Raw genomic sequence first — 19,272 nt, forward strand, 5'->3', positions numbered from 1 at the left:
AGAAGGTGGAGCCAAAAGTAAATTAGAAACATTCATCTGTAATATTTCCTACTTTTCTTGTTTTTTTCTGTTTGTTTGTGTTTTTTTTTTGTGTGTGTTTTTTCTTTGTTTGTTTTTTTGTTAAAGAAAATACATTTTTAGTTCTAAACATATTGAGGGCTGGAACCCACTAGAGCGATTTTTTGAATGTTTAGGAAGCGCTTTAAATCGCTAGTGCTTTCCCTAAATGTTCTGCTAATGTCACTAAATGTAACAAATTCCACAGTGGCAATTGCGATTAGCAAAATCACAGTCGCAGGACACGAAGCATTTTGGTAGCGTTTGCGCTTCAATGTAATGTATTGAAGCGCTGGCAAATCGCTCATGAATCGCTGCACATAGCGATTTGAGAGCGATTTCTTACTGTAAATAAAATTATGATACATTGAAAGGACCAATCAGAAATAAAATCGCTAATCGCAAATCGCTACACAATCGCTGGCAAAAACCTTACATTTCATTACAAAATCGCTCCCAAAAGCACCGGAAAACGCTCATGAAATTGCTTACAAAATGCTAATTAAAAACGCTAGCAATTGCGCTAGCGAATTGCAAATTGTAGTGGGTTCCACTACAATGGTCTGAAACTCTGACATAACATTCAATAAAAATGTGTTTTCCTACTTTTTATTACCCATACAGTTATCACATTTGCATTTGTGCACAAGTATTATTGTCCATTTTCAAATTACAAGTTCCCAAAGTACAGTTTATCTGCTCTGAAAGCAGCCATTGCATTTTAACCATAATTGCTTTTATTATATATTAAAATCTTCTAGTGTGCTTAGTGTACATGCTAGCAGAGAGAGCTCCTTCTCAATACACCTAAAAATTTAATAATAGAGGAATGTAAACAAAAGATAATGTTTTCTCCTCTTCAGATGGGTATCAAAGGCTGAAGGAGCTTTCCACTGTAGAACAAAGTGCTGTGTTTAACTGTTTGAGGGCTGGTGCACACCAAAAACCGCTAGCAGATCCACAAAATGGTAGCGGATTTTGGAACGCTTTGTCTTATTATTTAGCAGTGTTTTGCTAGCGTTTTGCGGTTGCGTTTTGTAAGCGTTTTTTGTAGCTTTTTGCATTTTGCGTTTTTTAAGGAAAGAGGTTGAAAGAGATTAAACAAAGGGTTAAAGGTAGATATATTGATGACACATGTGGATTAAATTAAGGAATTTAAGTGAAATCACCAATATAAAAAGGGAGTGGTCCTTCACAGCATTGTAGGTTAGTTGAGGAGAGGTGACATAGTGGTTTAGAGTGTGGAGTATTTTTTTGAGCGAAAATTTATCCAGATTTGCTGTTATTAATATGTGTAGCAGCATATATGAGACGCAGGCCAAGGACACGGAGATACTGGGTGCATCCCATACTGCAACAGCGGCGCAGGAAGGGCCAATTTTGGACACTGTATCGTGATTTGAGGCAGCATCCAGACAAGTTCTTTGGCTACACCAGAATGTCTGTGGGCAGGTAAGATGTGTTTTGTTAGTTCTGTACCATTTGGCTCTCTTTTAATTTAAATAATGAATGTATTAGCCATTGTTGCCCCTTATTTCACACTCTGTTGGACTCCAATGTACAAACCAACACAATCATCAATCAGGTGTATGCATTAAAAAAGTAATATTACCATTATGCTTGTTCCTGGTGTGTTATGCATACACTGCCTAACACCTATAGCTCAGTGTGAGTACCCAGTAACTACTATAGTATATAACCATAGATCATTTTTGGACAATAACCTTAGGTACTAACCCCACGTAACATACATTTCTACCTATACCAATGTCATGCACCTATGAACATCTGAAACTCAGTAAATACACTTTTTTGGCCATCAAATTTTTTATTTGTTTTTGGTACTGTTTGGCCAACTATTTCTTTAGGCCATGTTGTGATAATACTTGTTTATAAAAAAGAGAAGCTATATGCCAAAAAAAGAAATGGTTTGTATCACAAACATCATCAGCCAATAACATATGCATCTGTCTTTTTGACAGTTTTGATGGCCTTTTGAATAAATTGAAGGATGCCCTTCAACGACAAGATACCAACTTTCGCCGCGCAATAACTCCAACGGAGCGTCTCCTCATAACTTTGAGGTATGTGAAATTAACGGGTAAATTTTAACATAAAACATAAATATTTACAAGATCTATAAGGCACACTTCCTAGTCATGTTGTGCGAGAAAATCAGACATACTACCAGTGTCATGAATGAAAGCTGGTGGACCAGATTCTGAAGTTGTTTGTGGCTGGGTCTGAGCTGATAAATCAGTGTACACTGGAGTGTCTGATCTTTGAAACCTATTAGCTTGATCAAAACGCATAGGTGCTGTCATAGGGTAATGAGGCTGCTGCCCATATGGCAGGTTTGCCATATGCATAGATGGGTAACTAGCTGGGTCATACATACATTGACTCTGGTAAGATGGTTGTGGGTATGAATGATACTGATGAGTTGATTGAGGCATGTGTTGTTGAGGGACATAGTTGGTGGTATTTTCTTCTGGATGGCTCTGAGTTTGCAAAAATTTGCCCAGTGTCTCTGAGATGGCATGTCTGGCTGCCCATTGTTTATCAGGTGGCACTTTCTGTAACAATGGCACTAAACTTAGCAGATACTGGGTGCATGGCTCTTTTAAGTGTTTGATTTCCTCCTCTCGCTTCTCCATATGATCCACAGCCTTTTCAATTGAAGTAATGAGCTTGTGATCATATTCAGCCCTGCTCATACCTCTTGCTATTCTCCTGCCTTGGGTTGATGCCCTCACACCTCTACTAGATCTGTGAGTTGTGCGTGGCCTAGTAGTTAGTGTGCTGGGTTGTGTTTGATCAGCTGTTGTAGAGTCACTCTCATCCAGTGTAGTTGTGTCACCATCCTGTGCAGTGAAATCTTCCACTTCGAGATCACTGCTTGTGTTCTGGCCAGCATCTATTTCCGCCTCCTCAGGATCAGGATCAGGTGGCAGGCTATCTTCAGTTCTAATGTAAAGGAAATTAGAAAAATTATGTAATGTTATAGTGGCCAGTGATGTAAAATAAAAAATGTCATTGATGTAGATGTTTAATTGGCAAAGAATACTAGTTGCCTGTCTCTCCTGCAGAAATGTTGTGTGTATTACTTTAAGGCACAGCCCCTGATCAATCATGCAGATCAGATGTACTAAGTGAAGTAGTAATTTATGAGCTACATGCTTGTTTCTGGTGTGTGATTCAGACACTACTGCAGCCTAATAGATCAACAGGACTATAAGGCAACTGGTATTTGTGCACAAAATCCTACCATATTCCTGTCATTTAATAATCGCATTACAAATTGCATAGTCAAATGTCATATTAAGCAAAGGCCTACTATACATTGTCCTGTAGGCTATCAGATTAAGGCTATCACACTCCTGCAATGCATTGTGGGGCTTGTACTTCATTAACAGCTGTAGAGGATACTTTGCACAGAAGTGTAATCGGTTAACATTTGCGCCATACTTACTCAGCCGATTCATGATGTTTTCTCAAGAATTCAAGAATGCCACAGTATTTGTATTTTGTTCTTTGGGAACTGCCAGACCCACTTTTTGATTCTTGATATTGTTTATCCAGCTCCTTTTTATAATTGTCTCGCACAGACTTCCATCTTTTGCACAGGAGAACAACTTTGAACAAAAAGAAAAATAAACATTTCTCTATTACTTTTCAGATTTCTGGCAACAGGGCATTCATATGCAGCACTACATTATCAGTTCCTGATGGGAAGATCTACAATCCGGTACCTCGTTTTGGACACCTGCAAACTGATCTGGAAAACACTGCAGCCAGAATGTATGCCAACTCCTGATGTACCTATGTGGGAGGCTAATATTCAAAATTTCTGGGAAAAACATCAATTCCCTAACTGCCTAGGAGCAGTGGATGGGAAACATGTCAGACTGGTTATGCCTGCAGCCACTGGCAGTTTGTATTTTAATTACAATAATTTTTTTTCTCTTGTGCTCATGGCTGTGGTGGATCCGAATTTGAAGTTTCTATATGTGGATGTGGGTGCTTACGGTAGTTCCCATGATTCTGCAGTTTTCCAACACAGCAGATTTGGTTTGAAACTCCTAACTGGCCAAATGACTTTACCAGCACCACGACCCTGGCCTGACACACAACACCCACCTTACCCGTGAGTGTTTGTGGCTGATGAGGCATTTGCTCTATCCGAACATGTTATGCGGCCTTATGCCCAAAGAGATATGTCACAGAAAAAAATGGTTTTTAATCAGCGCCTTACCAAAGCCAGGCAAGTGGTGGAATGTGCTTTTGGCATTCTTTCGAACAAATGGCGCATTTATCATACTGCCCTAAAAATGAAACCACAGTATGCAATAGCAGTTGTGAAGGCCACATGTGTTTTGCATAACTATGTCAGAACATTAGATGGCATGAACACGGAGGAGGAGGAGGAGGAGATTACACCCAGTGCTCTTCAAAATGTCGCCCCTTCTACTTTACATGGATGCACAAACCTTCTCTGCAATCCCTCATGCAAAGCAGAACAACAGGAAGTACACTTTGACCTGGAAGAGCAGCTTCTGTCCAAAAATGCATCTGCATCCGCTTCGAAAACCGCTATACCAAGCGGTTTGACAGGCGTTTTGCGTTTTTCTTATACTTAACATTGGAGGCAGAAACTCCTCCGCGATCCAAAATCTGCAGCAGCCCCGGAGTATGCATTTCTGCAAAACGCCTCCTGCTCTGGTGTGCACCAGCCCATTGAAATACATTACCCAAGCGGATCCGCAGACGCAAGCGGATCGCAAAACGCAGCCGAACCGCTCTGGTGTGCACTAGGCCTGAATGCTGTTCTGCTACGTGTGTGTGTGTGTGTGTGTGTGTGTGTGTGTGTGTGTGTGTGTGTGTGTGTGTGTGTGTGTGTGTGTGTGTGTGTGTGTGTGTGTGTGTGTGTGTGTGTGTGTGTGTGTGTGTGTGTGTGTGTGTGTGTGTGTGTGTGTGTGTGTGTGTGTGTGTGTGTGTGTGTGTAAGTGTGTGTGTGTGTGTGTGTGTGTTTGTGTGCGTGTGCGCTAGTAGGTTTAAGGCTGTAAATAATATTTTAGAGCAAAGAAGAAATGCTGACTTTCAGACCACTTTAAATAAATAAGACAAACACGTAAACAAGTGATGCATTTCATTTAGAATAAATCTACAGCTTATTAATTAATAATATTGATATGATACAGCCTTGGTGTCCTGAGGAGGCGTGAGGTCACACGAAACAGCTGTCGACAGTGGCACATTTCTAACCTGTTGTAAGCCTGTCACCGTGCTTAAATAAAGTATTTGGAGTTCCGGAATCCATCTTCTTCTTTCCACTGCATATTGATATGATACAGACTGGACTCAGCATACATTCTGATTACAGAGTTGAAGTTTTTAATTTACAGTTAAGCTGTGAAGCCTTTAGTAAAACAAGATGCCTGAGGAAGATGTGATCACAATTTTGACGCACAGTTGACTTTCTGCCATTAAGTCAGGTGTATTTCCAAGAAGTCATCACTGATCTCATTAAGAGAAGAGTCATTAGGAAGCAATTGGAAAAAGTGTACAGATAAGCATGAACTTATCAATATTGCGCACTTTCATAATACATAGCTTGAAGATCTTATTTTCTGTTCAGTGCACCTAAGTATAACCTAGCCATTACTGATGTCAGTTGCATTATTTATGAGACACCGTTATTCCATTCTACTTGTAGGCAGCTTCAGTATATGTGACAGCTGTTCCATGTGACATACTAAATGCGATGAAATGACTAATATTTTTAGATACATTTCTGATTACATACTTATGTTCTAATAGAGATGTCTAACAGTAATGTTCAGAAAGAAGCAGGTGGCTAATAACACAATTACATTGTTTCTCTAGCTAAAGATAGCAACCCGATATACAATGGAAGAGAATATTAGTAAACGTACTGTATATACATGAAGCAAATACAGCACTAGTTGTGTACGCTACTAAGACAGATCAGTTAATTATTTAGATTGTTGGTTGGTTCTTATTCATAAGAAATAGTCTGGTGAGGGGTATACATTCTATAATGCTTCAGTAGCAATTTAACCACACTGAAGATTTTCCATAGGAACTAGTAAAACAAACTTGTCCTTAAAGGGACTCCGAGCAGTGCAGAAATGATCTATTTTCGCGATTGAAATTGCAGCGGCCACGATTTCAATCGCGAAAATAGAGAAAACTAAAAGGCGTAGGGTGACGATTTAGGTGTCACCAGAAAGAGGAGAAAGAGAGCTTTAAAATGATACCCATCTTTCCATAGTTACTTGTATTACACAGGACGACACTTTCCTCAGTGTCAGCAGCTCCATTCAGCAGAATGGATCTGCTGACTTTAGGAAAAATTCGCCCTGTGTAATACAAGTAACTATGGAAAGATGGATATCATTTTAAAGCTCTCTTTCTCCTCTTTCTGGCGACACCTAAATCGTCGCCCTACGCCTTTTAGTTTTCTCTATTTTCGCGATTGAAATCGCGGCCTCAGCAATTTCAGTCGCGAAAATAGCGAAAACTAAAAGGCGTAGGGCGGCGATTTATAAATCATTCGAAAGAGGAGAAAGAGAGCTTTAAAATGATATGCATCTTTACATAGTTTCTGCACTGCTCGGAGTCCCTTTAACCACTTAAGCCCAACTGGACGAGATTTCTCGTCCAGTTGGGCTGCGCGCACTCCCGTGGGTCGCGCGTGCTCCCGCGAGCCCCCCTGTGCGCGCCCCCGCTGCTGGCCGCTAGCCCACCGATCAGTGAAAGGGATTATAAATCCCTTTCGCTGATCGGACCCCCCGGAGAAAAGCCGACAGCGTCTCTTCAGACGCTGCGGCTTTTCTGAGCTCTGGTCTCCTTTCTTCTGCCTGGGAGCGAGATCGATCGCTCCCAGGACTTTTTGATTCTGGCCATCTTGTGGCCAAATAGAAAATTACACCTAAAAAAAAAGTTTTAAAAATAAACATATAAATATATTAAAAAAAAAACCTGTTTACCTCCCACACCAAAAAATACCCACATACAAGTTTAAATTAAAAAAAAAAAAAAATTACAATAATAAAAAAAAAAAAAACCATAAATAGTTACCTAAGGGTCTGAACTTTTTAAATATGCATGTCAAAGGAGTATATCAATATGATTTAATAAATTATGGGCTTCTAAACAGTGATGGACGCAAAACGGAAAAAATGCACCTTTATTTCCAAATAAAATATTGTCGCCATACATTGTGATAGGGACATAATTTTAATGGTGAAATACCCAGGGCATATGGGCAATAAAATACGTGAGTTTTAATTATGGAGGCATGTATTATTTTAAAACTATAATGGCTGAAAACTGAGAAATAATGAATTTTTTCCATTTTTTTCTTATTCTTCCTGTTAAAATGCATTTACAGTAAAGTGGCTCTTAGCAAAATATACCACCCACAGAAAGCCTAATTGGTGGCGGAAAAAACAAGATATAGATCAATTAATTGTGATGAGTAGTGATAAAGTTATTGGCAAATGAATGGGGGGTGAAAGTTGCTCGGATGTAAAAAAATTTCAACCCTTCGGGCTTAAGTGGTTAATGTATAATAAATAAAAAATGTGGCTCATCTGCAACTCAGGCCTGGTGCACACCAGAGGAGTTTTTCTGAGCGGTTTGAGTTTTTAAATCTGCTGCTAATGTTATCCTATGTGTCTGTGCACACTGGAGCAATGAGGTTTTGTAAAAAACCCCATAGCATTACATTGGGAAGAGCTTTTAGAGGTTTCAAAAGCTCTTCCCAATGTAATGCTATGGGGTTTTTTACAAAACCTCATTGCTCCAGTGTGCACAGACACATAGGATAACATTAGCAGCAGATTTAAAAACTCAAAATGCTCAGAAAAACTCCTCTGGTGTGCACCAGGCCTCAAAGTGAGGCCTTGTGCACACCGAGCGGTTTTTGGAGTGATCCGCCGGCCGCATCCGCCTGGAAAAACGCTTGGCTAATGTATTGCAATGGGATGGTGCACACCGGCGGTTTGAGGTTTTTGCCAAGCCGCAAACGCGCCTCCTGCTGCGCGTTTGCGGATTTCGGAAGCGTTTCGTCCTCAATGTAAAGTATAGGAAAAACGCAAACCGCTCTGAAAAACGCTACTTCAGAGCGGTTTGCCAGGCATTTTTGTTACAGAAGCTGTTCAGTAACAGCTTTTACTGTAACAATATGTGTAATCTGCTACACAAAAACGCACCCAAAACCGCTAGGTATGTTTAGAAAACCTCTCTAAACATACCTAGAATCGCTCTGAAATCAGCTCACAAAACCGCTAGCGTATTGCGGATCTGCTAGCGGTTTTGGTGTGCACTGGGCCTGACCTAAGGAAAACACGGACATTTTCAGTTGAATTTTTTTTCCTTTCATATATACCTGTGAAAAGTGAAAACCTTAAAGTGTACCTGAGACGGGGATAGAAAAAATGTATACATACCTGGGGCTTCCTCCAGCCTCCTTTGGCCTGAACGCTCCTTCGCCACCGTCCTCCACCTTCTGGATCCTCCGTAAGGGGTCCCGTAAGTTCGTCCACTCAGAGGCAGTTGCCCCATGCACAGTGTGGCTGTCGCGCTCCCGTGGCTGGGAGCGTTCTTCACGCAAGCGCAGAATGTTCCCAGCAGCAGGAGCACAACATAAATTGATGTCTATTATAATAAATTATACATAAGATTATACATAATAATCTTATATCTTCTTCTCCAGCTACTATTAGCTATTTTATTGTTCAGGTGTAGAGTACCTCCATGTTTTGATTCACATTGTTCACTTGGCAACAAACTCTTCTTTTAGTTCCTCCCCTTTCAGAATCTTTTGTGCCGTGGGTGGTTTCACCTGTACAGACTTCATATTCAGTTCACATTTATCAGTGTGGAAATAGAAAACCTTTTTTGCACATACATTTTCTAGAATTTTTTTTCTTCAGAGTAGCTAATGATAGTAAATGAGGAAACGCATGGAGTGTGCAAATTTATGTTGCAATTTAAATGTTTTTTGTGCAGATGAAACCACAAATGCAATTTCTAAACAGAAATTGTGAAACACCACTTATTTCCATTGTACGTGCAGTGAACACATTTCACAACCCAGAAGGGTTCACAGTTCCCATTTGGTATCCCAGGCAAAACACAGTTTGTGTGTATATGTGAGTGTGACACACACAGATACACACACACACACACACACACACACACACACACACCATGCTCTAACTTTAACAAGGGGACCCCCAGATGACCACCGCCTCCCCAGGTTAAATGAGTATAGGGAAGTATAGGAGTACGGTATCCCTTACCCATTTCCACAAAGAGCTAAGTGAAATAAAAACATGACAAAAAAAAATCCTTTATTGATCTAAATTAACTATAACTTACCTTTGGCTAATCCCACCACATACCTTCAGAATGGGTCCCATGCCAATATCCTCTAAGAAGGGCCTGCATCACTGCCAATCTCAACGAACTCAAATGTCAGCTCATAGTGACATCAACAAGATGGCCACCAGGGATTATCCAGTCCCCAGAGGCCATGCAAAAATAGCAAAATGAGCCATTTTCCCCATGAATTGGGGGACCAGAGCAATGGTTTGCCCTGGTCCCCTGTACCCACCATTTATGTGAAAACCTGTTCTTACTGCCACTTTAACATGGCCTCCAGGGACCAGAGAATATCAGATGGCCTTCTTTTCGACGTCACTATGGGTCCAAAATTATTGTTTTAGAAGCAAATTTTTGCATTTGAGGCCACTGCAATATATATGCCATTCAGTGCCAAGAGTGTGTAAGGCTCGGCAGTGGCGTTAGCCCTTAAAGGATACTGGTGTTGGATCATTAATGTAAAGGTAAGTATTCATGATTAATTAAGTTCAATAAAGAACTTTTTGTCGTTGTGTTTTTTTTTCTTTTAAGTGTGTGTGGAAATGGGTAAGGGGTACATCAGTCCCCCTATACTCAATTGACCTGGGGAGGGGGCAGGCATATGGGGAGTCCCTTGTTAAAGGAACAAGGGGACCCCCAAATGCCACCATAAAACCCCCCTTCCAAGGCATGTTGCTCCCCCACCTCCTTCTGAGAAACGGAAGAGCCCCTTGGATTGGACAAGGGCCCTGGGGAGAGGTAGATACCCCTATCTTCCAGAGATCTCATACCATCAACCATGCAGGTTGGTATAGGGTGGGTGTAAAGCTCCACACGATCCAGGCTCTGCATTCTGGCTATCCCTGCCTGCATGGGCGAAAAGGGGTCAAAGAGGCTTGGGAAGTGGGACCCACACTGTCCATTTTCTTGAAATGTATACAAGGTTTAATCAAAACTCAGAATGCAGTACAGTGTACTGCAGCAAAGGGTCATTCTTCCCAGTTGAAAAATGGCTGTCAAGAAGAAGAGGAGATGAAGTGGGAGCAGCTAAATATTTGTCAGACTCACCGTCAGGGTCCTTCTCGGAGCTCTCGGGGTCGTCCTCTAGCGCGCACGCGCGGGGGCTCTCTGGTCCTTGTAGTCCCTCTGCCTGCACGGCGTTTGGCGCTGCGCGCAGTGCGCATGCGCACAGGCGCATGCGCGTGCACGTGCCTGCGCGCGCACCGCCATGTGCGCGCGTGCGCAGACAGGGGCGCGCGCTCTGCGCATGCGCAGAGCGCTAATTTCGGCGCCAATTCAACAGTATAAAAGCAGCACTGCCCCTGACTGCAGTGCTGCTCGTTCTGATCAGTTGGCTAACCTGTTGGTGAACCGTTGTTCCAGTTTCTGCTGATATCCTGATCTGATCTCCTGTTGTGACCCCGGCTTGTGACCCCGACTACTCCTGATCTCCGCCTGCCCTGATCCTTGGCTTGTCTTCTGGATTACCGTTGTCTGCCGCCTGCCCTGATCCTTGGCTTGTCTTCTGGATTACCGTTGTCTGCCGCCTGCCCTGACCCCTGGCTTGTGACCCCGACTACTCTTGATCTCAGCCTGCCCTGACCCCTTGGCTTGTGACCCCGGATTGTGCTGATCTCTGTGTGCCTGGATTTCCGGATCTCATCGGACCATTTCTGCTCCACTATTTGTGTCTCTGTTCTCCCAACCACTTGCTGAGACGATCCCAGTAGTGACCTGGTAGGGCACTAGGCAGCGAAGTTCCACATTCCCCTCCTGGGAGTGTGGTCCTGCATCCCCCTCAAGGGGGTGTGGGTGAAGACCCGTGGTCACCTAGACTCCACTACTGGGTAAAGTCTCTTCCATCGGTGGGAGGGTCAACAGGGACTGAAGAGAACTCTGACCTGTCCTTAACAATATTACACTGCTCCCTGTGCTACTCTGCTACATTTGGGGTTTGAGGTTTGACTAGCAACAATGAGTGAGGGAGTGAAGGGTCAAGGGGCTGATGTCTGGAGGAATACACAGTTGTCTCTAGGGAAATCTCTGAAGGGTTAGTAGCACAAACTCATATTCCTGCTACATCAGCCAACTACCAAAGAACAACAAAAAGAAAAGCAGAGTTTTGTGGCACTAGATGCTCCCAGGAGTGGACTGGCTGACCAAGGGTGTAGGTAACATGCCCTCAGACAACCATTAAACTTGAATGAGAAAAAGGTAAAGGAGTCCACCATTCCTTAAAGTCCCTTTACTTTCAGCTTGCTATGCATAGCCTCTGATGAAGCAAGTGTTCTTGCCAAACAGCTTTCAGGCTGCAATTTGTCACCCCACCGTATACCACTGTATCATTGACCCAACTGAAAATAAAGGGATTTTTAAGGAATGGTGCATCCTTTATCTCTTCTGATAGGTACAGACTAACCAGCAAGCTCATGGTGACCCAGAACTCATTGGAGTGTGTAAGAGACTACAATGGTCCTAAAAGCCCCCTTACTAAAATGCTAAGAAAAACAAAAGTTTGCTTTCTTAAAACAGAAAGAATTTGCGATAATTCAGGTTGGAGTGAGCTTGAGATGTCTCTGTACAAATTAACAAGCTGACACATCATTGCTTTCTAGCAGTTCTGGAGGTGTGTTTAGCTTCTATGGGTAACAATGGTTAATTTGCATATATTCAGCAGTAATGCACTGGGAGACATCTCAAGCTCACTCCAACCTGAATTATCACAAATTATTTCTGTTTTAAGAAAGCAAACTTTAGTTTTTCTCTTCTGATACAACTACCAAAGAACACTTGAAATGAAGACTTGAATTGCATTGTGTGGCAGTCAATATATGCATGTAATTTTCTGGTTGTTTAAAATAGAACAAAGGATAGGATCTCTTCCAATATTATGACCTCACTGCGGTGGAACGGTCTAGTATGAATTTTTTTTCATGCAAACTGTTTTGGAAGCTAACATCCTCCATCAGTTTACATTGTAGCCCCTGATTTGGATGCAATTGGGTGCATTTATGCCTTTAGACACTCTGCACGCCTTCTTGCTGTTAAGCCATTCAGAGAAGTAACCAAGGAAGTCCCGCTGCACCAAATGGTATGGTGAAGTAGAAAATCTTTTATTTCTTTAATCCATTATCAATGTTGCAGATAAAAGCTCATGCATATCGGAGCAGTAAATGGCTCCTTAATCATAGCTTACAAATGCATGTGTTACACAGGTTACATAGTGTGTGGCCACACCCCTAGGGGTGTCCACCTTAGCCTTAAAGGTACATACACTGTGGTTTAAAATTACCTTTCATATATAAAAGTCCATTTAAAACACATCGAAAACTGCATTAGTATATAGCAACCCGTAATCACAATAGCTCTTTTTTTAGAACACATTTGGTCTCACAAAATGGATAACTACCTTTACAGGGTAGGTGAGGAGGAAAGGAAACGAGAGAGCAGGCCACATAGCAGGGAAGGAAAATAGACAAAGAGATCTGCTAGACAATTGATCTGCTAGTCTAGACAGAGATCGGAAAGGATGTTCCCTGGCATCTAAATGTATATATACAGTATAAGTATGTACACACATGTATGGGAAGGGAAAAGAAGGGGGCTAGGTAGGCAAGTAGGGGGAGACATAGTTTGCTATTTATCATAAAAAGTATTAAAGCGGACCCAAACTAAACATTTTTTTATTCAAAATACTTAGTTGCACTATTCTGACACATACAAAGATAAACATGCTCATTCAAGCCTATAAGCATTTCAGTGCATGCTTTTCTCACCCTTCTGTTTTTATAACTAGAGTTATACAGGTGGCAGCCATTAGCAATTCCTCCTTTGCTGGACACCATCTACTCCAACAGTTTGCCGGATTCTGTCCCGGCAATTTGAAAGGAAGGGAGGGGTTTCTCCACTAAATGTAAAATATTTTATATTTGTCATCATGCAGCTGAAAAAAGGCTGGTATTTATTATTATAAGTTAGAAAATAGATTTTATTTCTGAAATCTTGTATTTTTAATTTGGGTCCACTTTAAGATCTAGTCTGGAATTGAGTCCCAAAGGAGAACATGTCCCCAATTTCCAGATCCAGAAAGCCTCTCGTTTTAATAGCCTCCTATATAAGTCTCCCCCCCTTAGTGAGCATGTTACTCTCTCAACATCTTGAAACCTAAATCCCGACATGTTGCCTGAGTGAACATAGAAAAAATGTTTGGAAACACTGGAAGCACTAGTAATGTAAGCGACATTCCTAATGCATCTCCCAGCACCATTGTAGTGCTCCGAGATTCTCTGGCGAAGAAGGCAAGTGGTAAACCCCACGTACTGTATCTCACAGTCCACGGAAGTAATCAAATAAACAACATTATAGATTTGGCAATTGATATACTGCCTAATATCATAGTTGTTATGCCTGGAAAGCGAGATAACTTCACGTGTTTGGTTGTGGACACTACAGTACCTACAGGTGTTATATCCACACCTGTAGGAGCCCTTATATGTTATCCAAGTAGGTTTGGGCTTGTCTGTGCTCTGGAACAGACTAGGAGATAAACTAGTGCCCAATGTAGGGGCACGTTGTGAAGAAAACCCACGGCCTTCTGTTAGCACAGCATGGAGTTTTGGGTCCGAATGAAGGACAGGCAAGTATTTTTTAATAATGTTGACAATCTGGTTATATTCCAAGCTATACGAGGTAACACAATTTATACCTTTATTGTGTTGCCTGTCTCTGCGACCGGAGCCAGGAGTGAGTCGATCTTTTCTTTTTTTGCACAGGACTCCGATCTCTTGCTTCTATTATTTGATCTCCCCGGTAGCTTCGATCAAGAAGTCTTGATTGTATCTGATCTAACTCCTGCTGTAACTTGGCGGGATCAGAGCAGTTCCTTGCTGCTCTGATCATCTCACCATATGGAATGGATTTTACTGTGTGTTTGGGATGGCAGCTCGTTGCTAAGAGCAACGAGTTGCCTGCACATTTCTTTCTAAATTTTCTGGTCTGAATCCTCCGCGATGTAGCCTGGCCACTCAAAGTAAGATCCAAATAGTTTATTTCTATTGCACTGTGGGACATCGTGAAGGACAAGTTCAGATCATTGTTGTTACAGTATATCAGAAACTTGGGTAGATCATCCTCAGGACCTCTCCACACCAGCAGCAGATCATCAATGTATCTAGCATACCAAAATAAAGAATCAGAAAAGGGATTGCACTCTCCGAAGATGTGGAGCTCCTCCCACCATCCCAAGTACAAATTTGCAAGGGATGGGGAGAACTTGGCTCCCATGGAAGCTCCGCATCTTTGGAGGTAGTACACCCCGTCAAACATAAAGTAATTTCGACTAAGAAGATGATCTACTGCCAGGAGGAGAAAGTCCCCGACGGTAGATTTAAATGACCCATACTTTCTAATGTGAAAGTCTACGGCTTTAAGGGTTAGTTTATGGGGAATAGAGGAGTATAGAGAGGCCACATCCATTGTGACCCAAGCAAAGGATGTCTCCCATTGTAAGGATTCCAGGCTCAACAATAAGTGTGTTGTATCGCGTAGGAAGCCAGGAAGGCGACACACTAATGGTTGGAGGCACCCGTCCACCCACTGGCCAAGTCGCTCTCCCAAGGAACCAATGCCATCCACAATTGGGCGGCCCTTAGGAGGAACATCAGGTTTATGGACCTTGGGTAGATGATGGAAAATGGGTACGACGGGCGCCTCCACCAGAAGGTAATCCCTCTCCTTTTCACTGAAAATACCCAGTGAAACCCCTAGATTGAGGAGTTGTTGAAGCTCAGTCTTAAAGCGACAAGTGGGGTCACCAGGCAGGGCCTCATAGGTGGGAACATCCTCTAGCTGGCGCAATGCTTTTTTTTTGTAGGCAATGGAATCGAGAACCACCACAGCCCCTCCCTTATCTGCATTGAGAATAACTATCGCTTTATTATTCTGGAGGGACTGCAGAGCCTCCCACTCCTGCCATGTCAGATCAGAGGCGGCTCTATTGGCTCTTTTCACCTGCATGAGTTCTTTTTCCACCAAATCTTGAAAATTATCTACAATCGGTGTTCTTGCTTGGATGGGGTAGAAGTGGGGGCTAGAGGTGGCCACGGGGCCCGGGGCCGCCCCGGGGACTGGGCCATCACTCATGCTGGACAAATGTTCCAACACGAGAGACCTCCTGGAATGGAGAAATCTGCCCAATCCCAGGGCGGAAAATGATGCGGGCCCCGGGACTACCCCATGTCAACACTCCACAACATCCAAGTCCTCCATTTCCAAGAAGTATTTCCTTACCAACAGATTCCTCTAACCCCCACTTCTACCCCATCCAAGCAAGAACACCGATTGTAGATACTTTTCAAGATTTGGGGGAAAAAGAACTCATGCAGGGGAAAAGAGCCAATAGAGCCGCCTCTGATCTGAACCGGCAGGAGCGGGAGGCACTCGCCCTCTTCGCCAGAGAATTTCGGAACACTACAATGGTGCTGAGAGATGCATTAGGAATGTCGCTTACATTACTAGTGTTTCTAGTGTTTCCAAGCATTTTTTCTATGTTCACTCAGGCAACATGTCGGCATTTAGGTTTCAAGGTATTGAGAGAGTAACATGCTCACTAAGGGGAGGAGACTTATATAGGAGGCTATTAAAACGAGAGGCTTTCTGGATCTGGAAATTGGGGACATGTTCTCCTTTGGGACTCAATTCCAGACTAGATCTCAATACTTTTTATGATAAATTGCAAACTATGTCTCCCCCTACTCGCCTACCTAGCCCCCTTCTTTTCCCTTCCCATACATGTGTGTACATACGTTCATATATATACATTTAGATGCCAGGGAACATCCTTTCCGATCTCTGTCTAGCAGATCAATTGTCTAGCAGATCTCTTTGTCTATTTTCCTTCCCTGCTATGTGGCCTGCTTTCTCGTTTTCTTCCCTTCTCACCTACCCTCTAAAGGTAGTTTTCCATTTTGTGAGACCAAATGTTTTCTAAAAAAAGAGCTATTGTGATTACAGGTTGCTATATACTGATGCAGTTTTCTATGTGTTTTTCAATGGATTTTTATATATGAAAGTAGCAGTAGGGAATTGTACCGTATTAGTCATCAGTAAAAGCAAGAAGTTTTAAATCAGGATGATACCATTTATTGGCTAACTAAAAATGAATAAGAATAAACAAGCTTTCGGCCTTGCAGCCTTCGTCAGGCTTACATCCTGTTAACAGGATGTAAGCCTGACGAAGGCTGCAAGGCCTTGTTTTAGGGCACTTCCTGCATTACTGCAAGTATGTGAAGGAAGCACAGTTTTTATGTGAATCATTGAAGTCTATTGCGGTTTGCGAAAGTTCCCGCGAACCGAACCTTTTGCGGAAGTTCACGAACCCAGTTCGCGAACCGAAAATCGGAGGTTCGACCATCTCTACATATTAGTGCAGCGGGACTTCCTTGGTTACTTCTCTGAACTTTGGCATTTGATTTCCCTGCTCCCACCTTTGCAACCCACGTGAGTTTAGCAGTCTCCCCCTTTTTTTGTTTGCTCTGCTAAGCCGTTCAGATGCAGCCTGGTTTTGAATGCGCTGCTATTTCTCCCAACTGTGTCAATATATGTTGGCATAAATAAACAGGGCAAATGCAAAATGTTCACAACCTAGAAGGAAATGGTCATATGCATGTCAGCCAGTTTTCATACTTCATATGGAGAAGATCATTGATGCCAGATCAAATAAAAAGCACACATAAAAGATCTTATTTCAGTGTTTTAAGTCATCCTGCTAATTTCATCTTCAGCACTTTTAGGAAACCACACATTTTTGAATGTCACTTCTGAGCTGATACAGCAATATTTTTATTTAGTTCAATTCCACTCCATTTTTTTCATATGAATGATTGTTTCTGGTCTTTTTACTGATCAAAACAAGGCAATTTCGTAATTTTTGTAAAAAAAAAAAAAAATCCACCATTGTTGATGCCTTCATTTTTATCTATGGTGAAATCCCTGAAATAAAAAGCATGTTATGCTCATGTACAGAAGCCTATAAGATTGTAAGTTGTTTGGGCCTAGTGCGTCATTCTTCCATTCTTGTGACTACTTGTCTCCAGATTGTAATTTACTCCCCTGACGAAATGGACAGTGGTGCATAATATGGATAATAATAATAATCAAATGTCTTCATCTTGTGGTTACATGCAGCACAGTGCAACATACGTGCTATAAAATGATCTGTTATAGATGATGCTCTTACTGTATTACCTACAGCTTAGGAGCGGAAAAAAAAACACAGTTCATTGTGTATTCTGTGTGTGTATGTTTTGTGAATCACTGCTGTAAATGGAGTACATTTTTCTGACCTTGTGAGCTATCGTAGTATATTTACTGCATGCAACACCTTCCACAAATCATACCTGTCATGTAAAAGTCATTCTGTAAAACAGAGTTTTACAAGAAAATTTTAATGGACTAAAAGTCTTATCAATAATATGAGCTACATTCAATCTGTTTATCATTTTCTTAATTATAATGCAGGCTAAGGCTTGAAATAGAGTGCTGATTAAAACCTGTTATATAATAATGGATCTATGTGGGTGGCTATTCACTCTCTCAAACGATTTTAGAAAACAGCAATCTGTTTCTTTACCAACATATTGTTTAGGATACGGTACATCAACAGACTTACAGTATGACTCTGACAGTTCCTGACTAGTGGTAAACATAAGCTTGTCACATCTTACTGACTACTTTTTTTTATAAATCACTGTTGTTTTAGATGCAGACTCTTATATGAAAAGCATTTCAACAAGGTCCATCCTATTAAATATGTCTTCTGTAAAAATAGTTGAAGTAGCATGGATAAAATATTGGGTTTAATCTTTTCAGTTCACTTTCTCTTTGTTTTTAGTAGTAAAAATGTTTCTGTACCATGTTTGTCTTTGTTTTTAGAAAATGTTAAAAGTTAAACAAGACAAGACAAATAACATTTATATCAGGCTTTATTGCCAGATAATGCCAGAGTTGCAGCAACTAGGACACGCTCTATAGGCAGTAGCAGTGTTAAGGAGTCTCACCCAAGGTCTCCTACTGAATTGGCACTGGCTTGCTGAACAGGAAGAGTTGAGATTCGAACCTTGGTCTCCTGTGTCAGGAGCAGAGCCCTTAACCAGTATCCAGTCAATGTATCTGAACCTCCACTGCAGTGGTTCATACAAACAGTAACTGTAAAACTGACTGATGTACAACACTTGCCATGAGAAATTGAATATGAGACATTCTGTTTCAAACTCCACTCCTAATAATGAAACTGTTAGGCCTATTGGGATGCAAACTAAGCTTTACTTATCATTAGCAGAAAAAACATTTTTCATAAACTCGTCTTTACGTACCAGCAGACTGATTCAATTTGACCTTATGGGTAAAGTAGTGATAGTCATGTCTAGGGGAGAAGCATGTGATCAGTTTGGTCAGGTGAAAGATATTTAAGTCTCTGATTTGCTAGTCATGATCACGTGCTAAAGCAGAAGGTGATCACAGCAAATCAGAGCTTTGCAAATCTATCAGCTTATCAAACAAATCACATACTTCTTCATGCAGAGCTGGGACCTGGGACAAGGTCCTCCAGCACCCAAGGCTGTGACACCAAAGTGCGCCCCTCCATCCCTTCCATCCCAATCATTACACACTGATTGCTATTAGACTAAGAGGCTCCCCAGGGCCCCCAACACCTTAATCTTTATTTATCTGGCTAGCAGTCACTGCCATGTATCGCTTTTTCTTATTTCTTTCTGCTTCAAACACAATAGGGGAATGATAGCTGAGTGAGTTTTGTGCCCCCTC

Source organism: Hyperolius riggenbachi, chromosome 1 (genome assembly GCF_040937935.1).
Source record: "Hyperolius riggenbachi isolate aHypRig1 chromosome 1, aHypRig1.pri, whole genome shotgun sequence".
Lineage (NCBI taxonomy): Eukaryota > Metazoa > Chordata > Amphibia > Anura > Hyperoliidae > Hyperolius > Hyperolius riggenbachi.